Source organism: Bos grunniens, chromosome 16 (genome assembly GCF_055505025.1).
Source record: "Bos grunniens cultivar Pamir isolate PY7600 chromosome 16, Bosgru_T2T1.0, whole genome shotgun sequence".
NCBI classification, from domain to species: Eukaryota; Metazoa; Chordata; class Mammalia; order Artiodactyla; family Bovidae; genus Bos; species Bos grunniens.
The window spans coordinates 26,155,629-26,168,093 of record NC_141180.1 but is presented as its reverse complement, the minus strand read 5'-3'; the positions used below and the strand labels follow the sequence as shown (position 1 = coordinate 26,168,093).

The 12,465-nt window shown below is 41.8% G+C and overlaps 1 protein-coding gene across 3 annotated transcripts in view; it reads right to left on the bottom strand.

Moving 5' to 3' along the window:
* AADACL3 (arylacetamide deacetylase like 3) overlaps positions 1–12,465 on the bottom strand; it is a 155,403-nt gene that overhangs the window by 108,974 nt on the left and 33,964 nt on the right. The gene's annotated exons all lie outside the window — the stretch shown is intronic.

Sequence of the window (12,465 nt, the reverse complement as noted above, 5' to 3'; positions counted from 1 at the left end):
ATAAACAGAACCCTCATCAACTAGCCTAGGTTCATCCCTAGGGTGAAGACTGGAATGCTGAACATGAATAATACTGAGGTTCCACCTGTAGGCTGGACCACCAAAGCAGGATGGGGGGTGGGGAGTGTGTTCAGTCACTTAGTCATATCTGACCCTTTGAGACCCCACGGACTGTAGCCCGCCAGGCTCCTCTGTCCATGGAATTTTCCAGGGTTGTGGGAAGACACAGCAAATGAAGTCTGTGGGAACTGCTAAGACTCCAAGCTTCATGGGTACTCATGGTCATCTCTGGCACTCTGATACCACAGGATAGGAAGCAAGGCTGAATCTTTTGGGTAATGACATCAAATGCCCCTATTCTGATGGATCCAGAAATTGACAAGAGAACAGAGCCATGCCTCCTAGAGATACTAATTAAAAGATATAACACAGGAAGCTGGAAATGGCCAAGGCAGAGCAAACACTAAAGTTCTAGAATTCACTAAATAACTGAGCTATTTATTAATATATGCTGTGGACTGAATTGTATCCCCTCAAAATTCTTGTGTTGAAGCCCTCACCCCTATTGTGGCTGTATTTGGAGTAAAGAAGTAATTAAGGTTAAATGAGATCATATGGATGGAGCCTTGTTCCAACAGGATTAGTGTTCTTATTAGCGGAGACACTCTCTCCGCAGCACATGAGGACACAGGAAGAAGGTGGATATCTGCAAGGTTGGAAGAGGGCCCTCACCAGGACTGGAATCCACTGGCACCTTGATTTTGTGCTTGGCAGCTGGTAGGTGATCTCCGGAGAAGGCAATGGCACCCCACTCCTGTACTCTTGCCTGGAAAATCCCATGGACAGAGGAGCCTGGTAGGCTGCAGTCCATGGGGTCGCAAAGAGTCAGACACGACTGAGCGACTTCACTTTCACTTTCCACTTTCATGCATTGGAGAAGGAAATGGCAACCCACTCCAGTGTTCTTGCCTGGAGAATCCCAGGGACGGGGGAGCCGTCTGGTAGGCTGCAGTCCATGGGGTCGCACAGAGTTGGACACGACTGTAGCGACTTAGCAGCAGTAGCAGCAGCAGGTGATCTCCGGGCCCCAGGAAGGGCCCTTACTGTCAAAAGTGTCTTTGTTTTCCTGGAGGACAGTCTAATGATGTGATTTATGATAGGAGCTTTGAGCCATGCTGTACCTTCAACTGCTGGAGGAATTAGAGACTAAAAGCATTAATCTGAGCCCCTGGAGTGGATGAAAACAGAGTCAGCCCTGTGGACAATATGTGATCAAGCTCCACTAAAAACTCCGGACGCCAAAAGCTCAGGTGAGCTTTCCTGATTGGCAGTATTCTGTGAGTGTTGTCACATATCGTGACCAGGAAGCAATGCCATCCGTGACTCAGTGGGGGAAGGAAAATCAGAAGCCTCATGCTTGGACCCCTCCCAGACTCTGCCCTTACTTGTTTCTTCCTTCTGTTGATTTTAGTGTTTTTCTTTTGTCCTTTTACTACAATAAAATTTTAATTATAATTATAGTGATTTCCTGAGTTCTGTAGTCATTCTAGTGAGTTACGAAACCTGAGGATGGTCATGGCTCTTTAGGTTTTTTTCTTTTTTAAGGATTTTAACTTCGTCTTTTATTCTGTAGTAAATCATTATTTACTTACTAATTTAACTTGTGGTAGTTTTAAACTATTGTGTAATCAGCTTTATCAATCTTTTCCGTTAAAGTTTTTGTTTATTTAAAAAGGCCTTTTTCACTAGAAAATGAAATATGTATTCATCTTTATTTTCTTCCTCTCTTTTCTGGCTCTGGCACCAGCTGCCTCTGCTTCCTTGGTCCTCCCTGCATCACACTGAAGCTCATGACAGTGGGGACACCAAGAACCCCAACTCATGCTCCTGTATCTGTATGTTCTAGTTTTTTACAGTATCATTTCTCTTTATTAACTAATTTCATTTGGGGTTTATGTTGCTATATGCTACTAAGTAAAAATCTGTTGTTACTTTTTTCCCCATACAGTTTCTCAATTGACTCAGCAACAGCTTTTGAATAATCATATTTTTCTACCTTGTTCCCACACGCAAAATTCCCACATATATTAGGGTTTGCATGTGGTCAATCTATTCTGTTGGATCTATATGGCTATCTTTTCTTGCACCATCCTGCTTTTAGATTTCTTGGCTTCATAACATGTATTAATATCCCTCTGCAGGCATCTTTCCTATTTAATGTTCATATTTAAAATCTTCTTGGCTTACCTTCCTATTTATTCTTCCACGACAAAATTTGCTGTGCCCCAAGAAAATGTTTTACTCAGAACATAAAAGAAAAATTAAAATCAGTTTGTCAATTCCCATCGACCTCCCGAAATAAAATACTAATATAAGTTTTCACTGGAATTGCATTAAACTTAAAAATTTGGGGAAAATTGATACATGTATTTATAAGGCTAAGTCTTTCCAGGCAGAAATATGATATGTCTCGCAGTAAAAATAAATACATTAAAAAATGCTGATGTTCTTCATACAGGTCCAGCAAGTTTCTTGTTAATTTCAGGGAAATAAGAAATTTTATGGTTCTTAATGCACATCGCTACATTATTTATCTCCACAAAATTTTCACAAAATATAAGACTGAAAATGCCCTCTTGCCAGTCTGAGCAGGTAAAAAAAGTATTCACTATAGATGTAATGTGCACTTCTTTGACTTTTCATGAGGTTGAATGATTCTGAACATATTGATTGATTAGTTGTATCTCTTTCTTTGTGAACTTTTGCCTATTTTTTATATTAAGAATAACATACTTTGATTCCCCAGATGGAAGTATTTTTCCCAGTACATCATTTGCTTCTTAATTTTGTTTATTATGTTTTTGGATATATAGAATTTTAAAATTTTCTATCTATGTAAATCTATTCTTTACAATTTCTTCATTTATACTTAGGAAGTCCTCCAATTCAAAGATCATATAACATTTGTGTCTGTTTTCTTATAGTCATGTATATATTCTTCTGTTTAAATTTTAATTCCCAAATCTACATTGATTTTATGTTTGTGATATAAATGGGCTTCCCTGGTGGCTCAGACAGTGAAGAATCTGCTTGCAATGCAGGAGACCCAGGTTCAGTTTCTAGGTGGGGAAGATCCCCTGGCAAAGGGAATAACTACCCACTCTACTATTCTTGCCAGGAAAATCTCAATGACAGAGGAGCCAGGAGGGCTATAGTCCATTGGGTCTCAAAGAGTCAGGTATGACTGAGCAACTAACACACACATAGTAAAAATGAAATAAAGCCTGGGATTCATTTTGAGTTTTAGGGATTAGTTTATTTAAGTCTGTATATTGAACCATGGTCATTCTCTTTTTGGAAGTTATTCTGTGTCAAAGTGATTTGGTTTACTTAGTAATTTTTAAGTACAGAATTTCTTGGCACACATTTCAGTGGAGTAATAAAATGTTCTCATTATGAAAGGAATTTAAGCAATTACAGCTGAAGCCTTCTCTAGTGTATCTAACAAGATACTTTTTAGCTTAAAGAATGTTGTGTATCATTCAACTGCTAGTTGCCATAGCATTAGGACTTTCCTGAATCCTCTGAAAGTTGCAAAGAGCTAAAGAGGTTGTTTTACCAGCACCATCTGTAAAAATGTGTTGCTACAAATCACTTGGAAGGCTCAATCCCCCAAGGGTACAGAGAATTAATTTACAGTCACAAGTTTGGCATTCTTACAACCAAAGGGAAACAAAACCCTCTGAGAAATCAAATGTGTTTGGCAGATCTGGTTCAAGATTTCCAGCAATGTACTATCAACACAGCAAACCTAAGAAGCAGGAGAAACCTCTCTCGAAGTCAAATACGGTACAGTACAAGGAACATTATATTGAATGTCTGAAAGCCAGGAGTCTTTGTTCCAACACCAGTGATTTGACCTTCATAAATCATTTTAATGAGTTTCAATTTCCTCTCTTATAAAATGGGTGACCTCATAGGACTACTGCAAAAACTAAATGAGAAAAATTACAGGGATATATTATGTAAACTGTAATGCACAGGTCCAAACATTAGTAGCTATTAATTAGCCTGTAATTGAACTTACTCTACTTTTCTAACTCAAGAGGAGAAGGTAACACCTGCTGTCCCTGGCCTGTTTAGCCTGTGCTGGGGAAACACTATATGGACGCCCACTGCCTCCCCTCGAGTCATGCCCCACCTCTGAACCATGCATGCTTCCTGCCCATAGCACTTCCCAGGGCAGAGAGTACATTAGCTTAAGCCTGGAGCCTTCAAGAAAGTAAGCACTGTGTCTAGGAAGGAAAAAGAGGAATAACATCTATTGAGTACCTACCATATGTGGAGCACTGAAAGATATGCTAGCAAAATAGAGACACATGAGGCCAGTCCTGGCACTTTTTGCTTTAATTTTCACTGTATCAGACTCATGAGGTCCATAACGATTCATTATGGACAAATATCACTGGCACATATATCATAGGCCAGAGGGTGTTTGCAAGTATGAACTAACTACATTCTCAACCTTGGGCAGTTATAGGACTGAGAAAGTGAGATAAATTTACATACAAGTTGGGTGGAGTCAATGGGATACTTGTAAAATGATTTAAAAGTTTAGCTAGCTCAGGACTTTCGTGGTGGTCCAGTGGCTAGGACTCTGCACTCCCAGTGCAGGGGACCTGGGTTCAATCCCTGGTCATGGAACTACATCCCACATGGGACAACTAAGAACTGGTGCAGCCAAATAAATAAAAAAGTTTGGCTGGCTCAAAGATGTGTTTGTGTACCTATAAGAATTAGGTTCAAAATTCTTGACATGAACCCAGGACCAAGTCTGGGCTCTTCTTTCAAGGAAACTGCCTGAGTCTGGATAAAGTCAAAACATAATGGGAGGGGACTTCCCTGGTGGTCCAGTGGTTAAAAATATGCCTGCTAATACAGGGGACATGAGTTCAGTCCCTGGTCTGGGAACTAAGATCCCACATGCCACAGAGCAACTAAGGCCATGCACCACAACTTCTGAGCCCATGATGCTACTACTGAAACCCACGTGCCCTAGAATTTGTGCTCCTCAACACAAAAAGCCACCACAAGGAGAAGCCGACACACCGCAACTAGAGAGTAGCCCTCACTGGCTGCAACTAGAGAAAGCCCACACACGCACGGCAATGGAGAGCCTCTGCATCGAATAAACAAGTTTTTTAAAAAACACAATGGAAAGGCATTGAGAAGGGAGGGACATGATCAGATCCGTGCTTTAAAAAGAATACTCTGGTTACAATTAGGTGTCATCTCATAATGGTCAGAAAGGCAATGATGAAAAAGTCTACAAATAACATGCTGGAGAGGGTGTGGAGAAAAGGGAACCCTCTTACATTGTTGGTGGGCATGTAACTTGGTACAGTCACTATGGAGAACTGTATGGATATTTCTTAAAAAACTAAAAACAGAGTTACCATATGATCCAGCAACCCCACTCCTGGGCAAATATCTGGAGAAAATCATAATTCGAAACGATACGTTTACTCCAGTGTTTGTAGCAGCACCATTTACAACAGCCAAGACATGGAAGCAACCTAATGTCCAATGATAGATGAATAGATAAAGATGTGGTATATATACACAAGGGAATATTAGTCATAAATCGAATGAAATAATGCCATTTGCAGCAACATGGACAGACCTAGAGATTACCATATTAAGTGAAGGAAGTCAAAGTCAACTATCGTATGATCTCACTTATATGTGGAATCTACAAATAATTTTACAAATGAACTTATTTATAAAAAAAACTAGACTCACAAACATAGAGAACAAACGTGGTTAACAAAAGGAAAAGTTGTGGGGAGGGTTAAGGACAAATTTAAAGTTTGGGTTTGACAGATACACACTACTATATATAAAACAGATAAACAATAAGGATCTACTGCATGGCACATAATCTTATAATAACCTATAATGGAAAAGAATATGAAAAAGAATTTATTATATATATATACTTTATATATATTGTATATGTGTCACATGCATGAAACTAACACAACATTGTAAATCAACTATACTTAATTGAAAAGAAAAACAGAACTTTGGTTGCTGTATGGACAATGGAGGGGAATGCTGCAAGAAGGGAGCAGGTATGCCTACATGGTGGTATGCAGCTGCTGGTTTGCTCTGGCTCAAGAAAGTTGACTGTGTCCATAATTTTCCCAAAGCCACATGTAGTGGCCTCAGGTTGGTAGGCTGAAGGAAGCCATGATGTGAATATTTATACCAAATAAACCTGCAAATACTACAAATCAGGACTTCCCGACCTGTCCACCCTCCAGAGCCAGTTTACCAGCACTGGAGAGGCTAGAAAGCTTCTACAGGGGATCAGGGAAGAGAGGCAGTGTGATCCAGAGTGGTGACAGTGGAGGTGAAGGGAAGTGGATGGATTTGGAAAGTATTTGCAGATGGAATCAGCAGGAGGTGCTGACAGGTTGGATATGGGATGGGGTGGTCAAGGTGAGGCAAGAGAGTGTTGTAGGGAGAAGCCAATTCTGACTCCATGTTGGAGCTATTTCTTTGATTTGCTTTTCATTGCTTTTTAAATTCCAATAATATATAATAGCCTGCCTCAGAGAACCCTGCCCCTCTGCCTGACTATTAAACTAAAGTGCCTTTGTTTAGCTCACAGCGAGATAATCTGACCCTGCCCACCTGTTGAAAAGAAGAGATTAACACACCTCTTCTAAAGGCTGGCCCTTCCCAGAGATGTTCAGCAAGACTGAACACCCCTTTTTACTTTACTTCCTCACTGCCTCTCCCTCTCTATTGTGCCTTCTGACTTTATTTCCTTATTGCTTTTCTCCCTCTGGCTCTATGAAAGAACCTGGCATCCAGAACCCACAAGATGGTTAACTTGAGACATTAGTCTACCATCTTCTCCAAAAGCAGGTTTTCCAAATAAAGTCATATTCCTTGCCTCAACACTTCATATCTTGGATTCATCGACCTCTCATGCAGCAAACAGAGCAAGTTTGAAATCATTAACAAGAGGAGAATATCTCCCAGGTTTTAATGAGTATGAAAGTGTGAGCATCAAAGGCAATGTTCTGAGTTTGGCTTTGAGACAGAGAATGTCTCGGACTCAGACAATGAGGTGATTTAGAAATACACACTCTACAGTTTTCAGTCACTTGTGACGTGACCCTAGTCCACCCTCCCAACTCACTTGGGGCATTCTCTTTCTGCTTCTCTGCACTAGACTCCAGTCCTGCCAGCCACCTTTCAGTTCTGCATTTAGAAAATTTACTTAGCCTCTGGGCCTTCCTACATTCTGCTCTCTCAGCGCACAATGTTCTTATCACAGCTCTCTGCATGGCTGGCGTGTTTCTCCCTCAGGTCCCTGCTAACAGAGGACACCTCCCTCCAACCATATCCTCTCTGTTAGTTTCCTTCTTGGCACTTATCACAATTTGTAATCATATACTTGTTGTCTACTCGCTTGTGTTCTGTTTCCCTCACTGGACTGTAAGTCTTTTTTAAAAATTGATTTCTGATTCTTTAACATTTGACACAATTTGCCAAATAAATAAACAAGAAGCATAGCCTGCCTGCTGCCTATAAACAACACAGACAAAGACTGTACCACCTCAGCAGCGTACACCTCTTAAGCGTCGGCAATAAAAAGCTGAATTTAGGGAAACAGTTGAGCCTTTGCAAATAACTCATTCACAGGACAGGGTGTGACAGGCAAAGGTAAGTCCAGGCTTCAGGCCAGTCACTTCCCCAAGTCTAGATCTGTCTAAAGAACCAGAAAGTTCTTACAGTGAAGGTTACAGCTGGAAAAAAAAAAAAAAAAACACCTAAAGGATGGGTATAGTACGTCTCTGTATTAGTTCCAAGTGTAACAAGGAAGAGAATCTGACTCCAAGTTACATCTGTTTCTCTCATTTTAAGCTTTGCTCCCCATTGCTTTTGTTACCATAATCACTGAAAGGATGCTATCTATAGCTTAGTTGTTGTTCAGTCACTCAGTCATGTCGACTCTGTGACCCCATGGACTGAAGCACGCCAGGCTTCCCTTCCTTCACCATCTCCCAGAGTTGCTCAAATTCATGTCCATTGAGTTGGTGATGCCATCCAACCATCTCGTCCTCTGACGTCCCCTTCTCCTCCTGCCTTCAATCTTTCCCAACATCAGGGCCTTTTCTAATGAGTCACGTCTTCGCATCAGGTGGCCAAAGTATTGGAGCTTCAGCTTCAGCATCAGTCCTTCCAATGAATATTCAGGACTGATTTCCTTTAGGATGGACTGGTTGGATCTCCTTGCAGTCCAAGGGACTCTCAACAGTCTTCTCCAACACCACAGTTCAAAAGCATCAATTCTTTGGCACTCAGCCTTTTTATGGTCCACTCTCACATCCATACAAGACTACAGGAAAAACTATACTTTTGACTAGATGGACCTTTGTCAGTAAGGTAATGTCTCTGCTTTTTGATATTCTGTCTAGGTTGGTTATAGCTTTTCTTCCAAGGAGCAAACATCTTTTAATTTCATGGCTGCAGTCACCATCTGCAGTGATTTTGAAGCCCAAAACAATAAAGTCTGTCACGGTTTCCATTGTTTCCTCATCTATTTTCCATGAAGTGTTGGGACCAGATGCCATGATCTTCATTTTCTGAATGTTGAGTTTTAAGCCAGCTTTTTCACTCTCCTTTTCACTTTCATCAAGAGGCTCTTACTTCCTCTTTGCTTTGTGTCATAAGGGTGGTGTTATCTGCATATCTGAGGCTATTCATATTTCTCCTGCAATCTTGATTCCAGCTTGTGCTTCATCCAGCCTGGCATTTCTCATGATGTACTCTGCATATAAGTTAAATAAGCAAGGTGACAATATACAGCCTTGATGTACTCCTTTCCCAATTTGGAACCAGTCCGTTGTTCCATGTCCAGTTCTAACTGTTGCTTCTTGACCTGCATACAGATTTCTCAGAAGGCAGGTAAGGTGGTCTGGAATTCCTGTCTCCTGAAGAATTTTCCACAGTTTGTTCTGATCCACACAAAGGCTTTGGTATAGTCAATAAAGCAGAAGTAGATGCTTTTCTGGAACTCTCTTGCTTTTTCTATGATCCAACGGATGATGGCAATTTATCTCTGGTTCCTCTGCCTTTTCTAAATCCAGCGTGAACATCTGGAAGTTCTTGGTTTACCTACTGTTGAAGCCTCTCTTGGAGAATTTTGAGCATTACTTTGCTAGCGTGTGAGTCTATAGCTTTAAGCATATATAACAACCTGCCTCAAGGAGCCCTGCCCCTCTGCCTGAATGTTAAACTAAAATGTCTTTGTTCAGGTCACAGGGAGACATTCTGACCCTGCCCACCTGTGAATGGCTACAGAGAAGAAGAAATTAACACATCCAATTCCCAATACTAACTAAGCCAGGAGATATTCTGCAAGACTCATGGCCTTTTTATTTGACTTCCTCACCTCCTCCACCTCTGTGTTCTACAAAAGATACTGGCATCCAGACCCTAGTGGATGGTACTCTAGGACAGGGGTCCCCAACCTCCAGGCAGTGGACTGGTACCTCCTGTCAGATCAGTGGCAGCATTCATTAGCTTAGAAATAAAGTGCACAATAAATCTAATGTGCTTAAATCATCTTGAAACCATCCCCCCCAACCCCCAATTCGTGGATAAATTGTCTTCTACAAAATTGGTCCCTGGTGCCCAAAAGGTTGGGGACCACTGCTTTAGGACACCTATCCACCATCTTTTCAGAAGCTCAGTTTTCTAAATAGCCGCTCTTTCTTGCCACAAACCTCACCTCCCAATTATTGCCCTGCTGTGCAGTGAGCAGAACAAGCTTAGCTTCAGTACACAAGCTCACAAAAGGAGATTCACATTTCTTGGAGAAGTTTGTTGAGAGGATGTGACCTCAGGCTGACCCTAGAGTTGGACCCAGGCAATCAGGATTCTTATTCAATGCCCCTGTCCTTAGAGTGTATACTCCATACACTTCTGCTTAAGAACTATTTTCAAAGACATAACCTTGAGGGACTAAGGCATTGTTGAGATCATCTGGATAGTATATGTGATGGAACCTCTTGCAGAGAGGAAGCCAATTCTGACTCCATGTTGGAAACTGTTTCTTTGACGTGATGTTCCTTGCTTTTGTTATTATAATCATACTTAATAACTTGCCTCAGAGGACCCTATCCTTCTGCCTGACTGTAAACTGAAGTGCCTTTGTTCAGCTCATAGACAGATAATCTGTCCCTGCCCACTTGTGAATAGAAAAGATTGTTGTTGTTCAGTAGCTCTGTTGTGTTGATTCTTTGTGACCACCCTGGACTGCAATATGCCAGGCTTACCTGTCCTTCACGAGCTCCCAGAGTTTGCTCAAACTCATGGCCATTGAGTTGGTGATGTCATCCAACCATCTCATCCTCTGTTATCCCCTTCTCCTCCTGCCTTCAATCTTTCCCAACATCGAGGCCTTTTCAAGTGAGTCAGCTCTTCGCATCAGGTGGCCAAAGCTTCAGCTTCAGCTTCAGCATCAGATCAGATCAGATCAGTCGCTCAGTCGTGTCCGACTCTTTGCGACCCCATGAATCGCAGCACACCAGGCCTCCCTGTCCATCACCAACTCCTGGAGTTCACTCAGACTCACGTCCATCAAGTCCGTGATGCCATCCAGCCATCTCATCCTCTGTCGTCCCCTTCTCCTCCTGCCCTCAATCCCTCCCAGCATCAGAGTCTTTTCCAATGAGTCAACTCTTCGCATGAGGTGGCCAAAGTACTGGAGTTTCAGCTTTAGCATCAGTCCTTCCAAAGAAATCCCAGGGCTGATCTCCTTCAGAATGGACTGGTTGGATCTCCTTACAGTCCAAGGGACTCTCAAGAGTCTTCTCCAATACCACAGTTCAAAAGCATCAATTCTTCAGCATTCAGCCTTCTTCACAGTCCAACTCTCACATCCATACATGACCACAGGAAAAACCATAGCCTTGACTAGATGGACCTTTGTTGCAGTCCTTCCAATTAATATTCAGGGTTGATTTCCTTTAAGATTGACTGGTTTGATCTTCTTGCAATCCAAGAGATTCTCAAGAGTCTTCTCCAACACCACAGTTCAAAAGCATCAATTCTTCGGCACTTGGCCTTCTTTATGGTCCAATTCTCACATCCATACATGACTACAGGAAAAACTATAGCTTTGACTAGATGGATCCTTGTCAGCAATGTCTCTGCCTTTTAATATTCTGTCTAGGTTTGTCATAGCTTTTCTTCCAAGGAGCAAGCATCTTTTAATTTCATGGCTGCTGTGACCATCAGCAGTGATTTTGGAACCCAAGAAAATAAAGGCTGTCACTGTTTTCATTGTTTCCCTATCTATTTTCCATGAAATGATGGGACTGGATGCCATGATCTTCATCTTTTGAATGTTGAGCTTTAAGCCAACTTTTTCACTCTCCTCTTTTACCTTCATGAAGAGGCTCTTTAGTTCCTCTTCCCTTTCTGCCATAAGTATGGTGTCATTGGCATATCTGAGCTTATTGATATTTCTCCTTTTATAGCCACATGTTCCAGGAAACAAACTCACTCACAAATGCAGATAGTGGAGTCCAGTTTATTACACTGGCAGGCCCAAGGCAGAGTCTCCTCTTAGCCAAGGACCCCAACCAGTTTTTGTGAAAACCTTATATACCCTAAGTGTACGTGCCCAAATCCACCTCCCCAAATTCCCTGAAACTAGTCTGAACAAAGGAAAAGAAAGATAAAATCAAAGTTAACCCATGATCATATGCCTTAGGCCTAGGTGTTAACAGTGGACAATTATCAATAGGCCTGTGGTCATACCCCAATAAGCAGAATAGAATTTATGATTCTATTCGATTACACAATTAGGGTATTCTTTCAGGCGATGGAGAGTCTAGGTGCAAGCCCTGGGGCTCTTCCATCCAGGGGTCTGGTTTTGCAGTTGGCATGTTGTTTCCATAGATACTGGGCATATAGCTCAAACTCCACAGTCCAGCCCAAGATGGAGTCCTGCTTTCAAGATGGAGCCTGTTCTGTCTGTTTCCTCCTTTGCTCCCAGAAAGCTCCCTGCTGAGAGAAGAGATTAACACACCCCTTCCAAAAGCTGGCCATTTTCTTGGAGATGTTTTGCAAGACTAAAGACCCTTTCACTTTTCTTCCCCACTGTCTCTCCCTCTCTATTCTGCCTTATGACTTTAGTTGCTTCTTTCTCTCTGACTCTACAAAGGAACCTGGCATCCAGACCTCAATAGGATGGTTATTTTGAGGTGCTAGCCTGCCATCTTCTCAGTCAGATGGCTCCCTGAATAAAGGTTCTTCCTTGCCTCAACCCCTCATCTCTCAGATTTATTGGCCCATCACGTGGCAAGGAGAGTGAGCTTGGACTGGGTAACAAACCCAGCTATATGTAAAACTTTTTAAGATTCTGGTGAGCAGGTA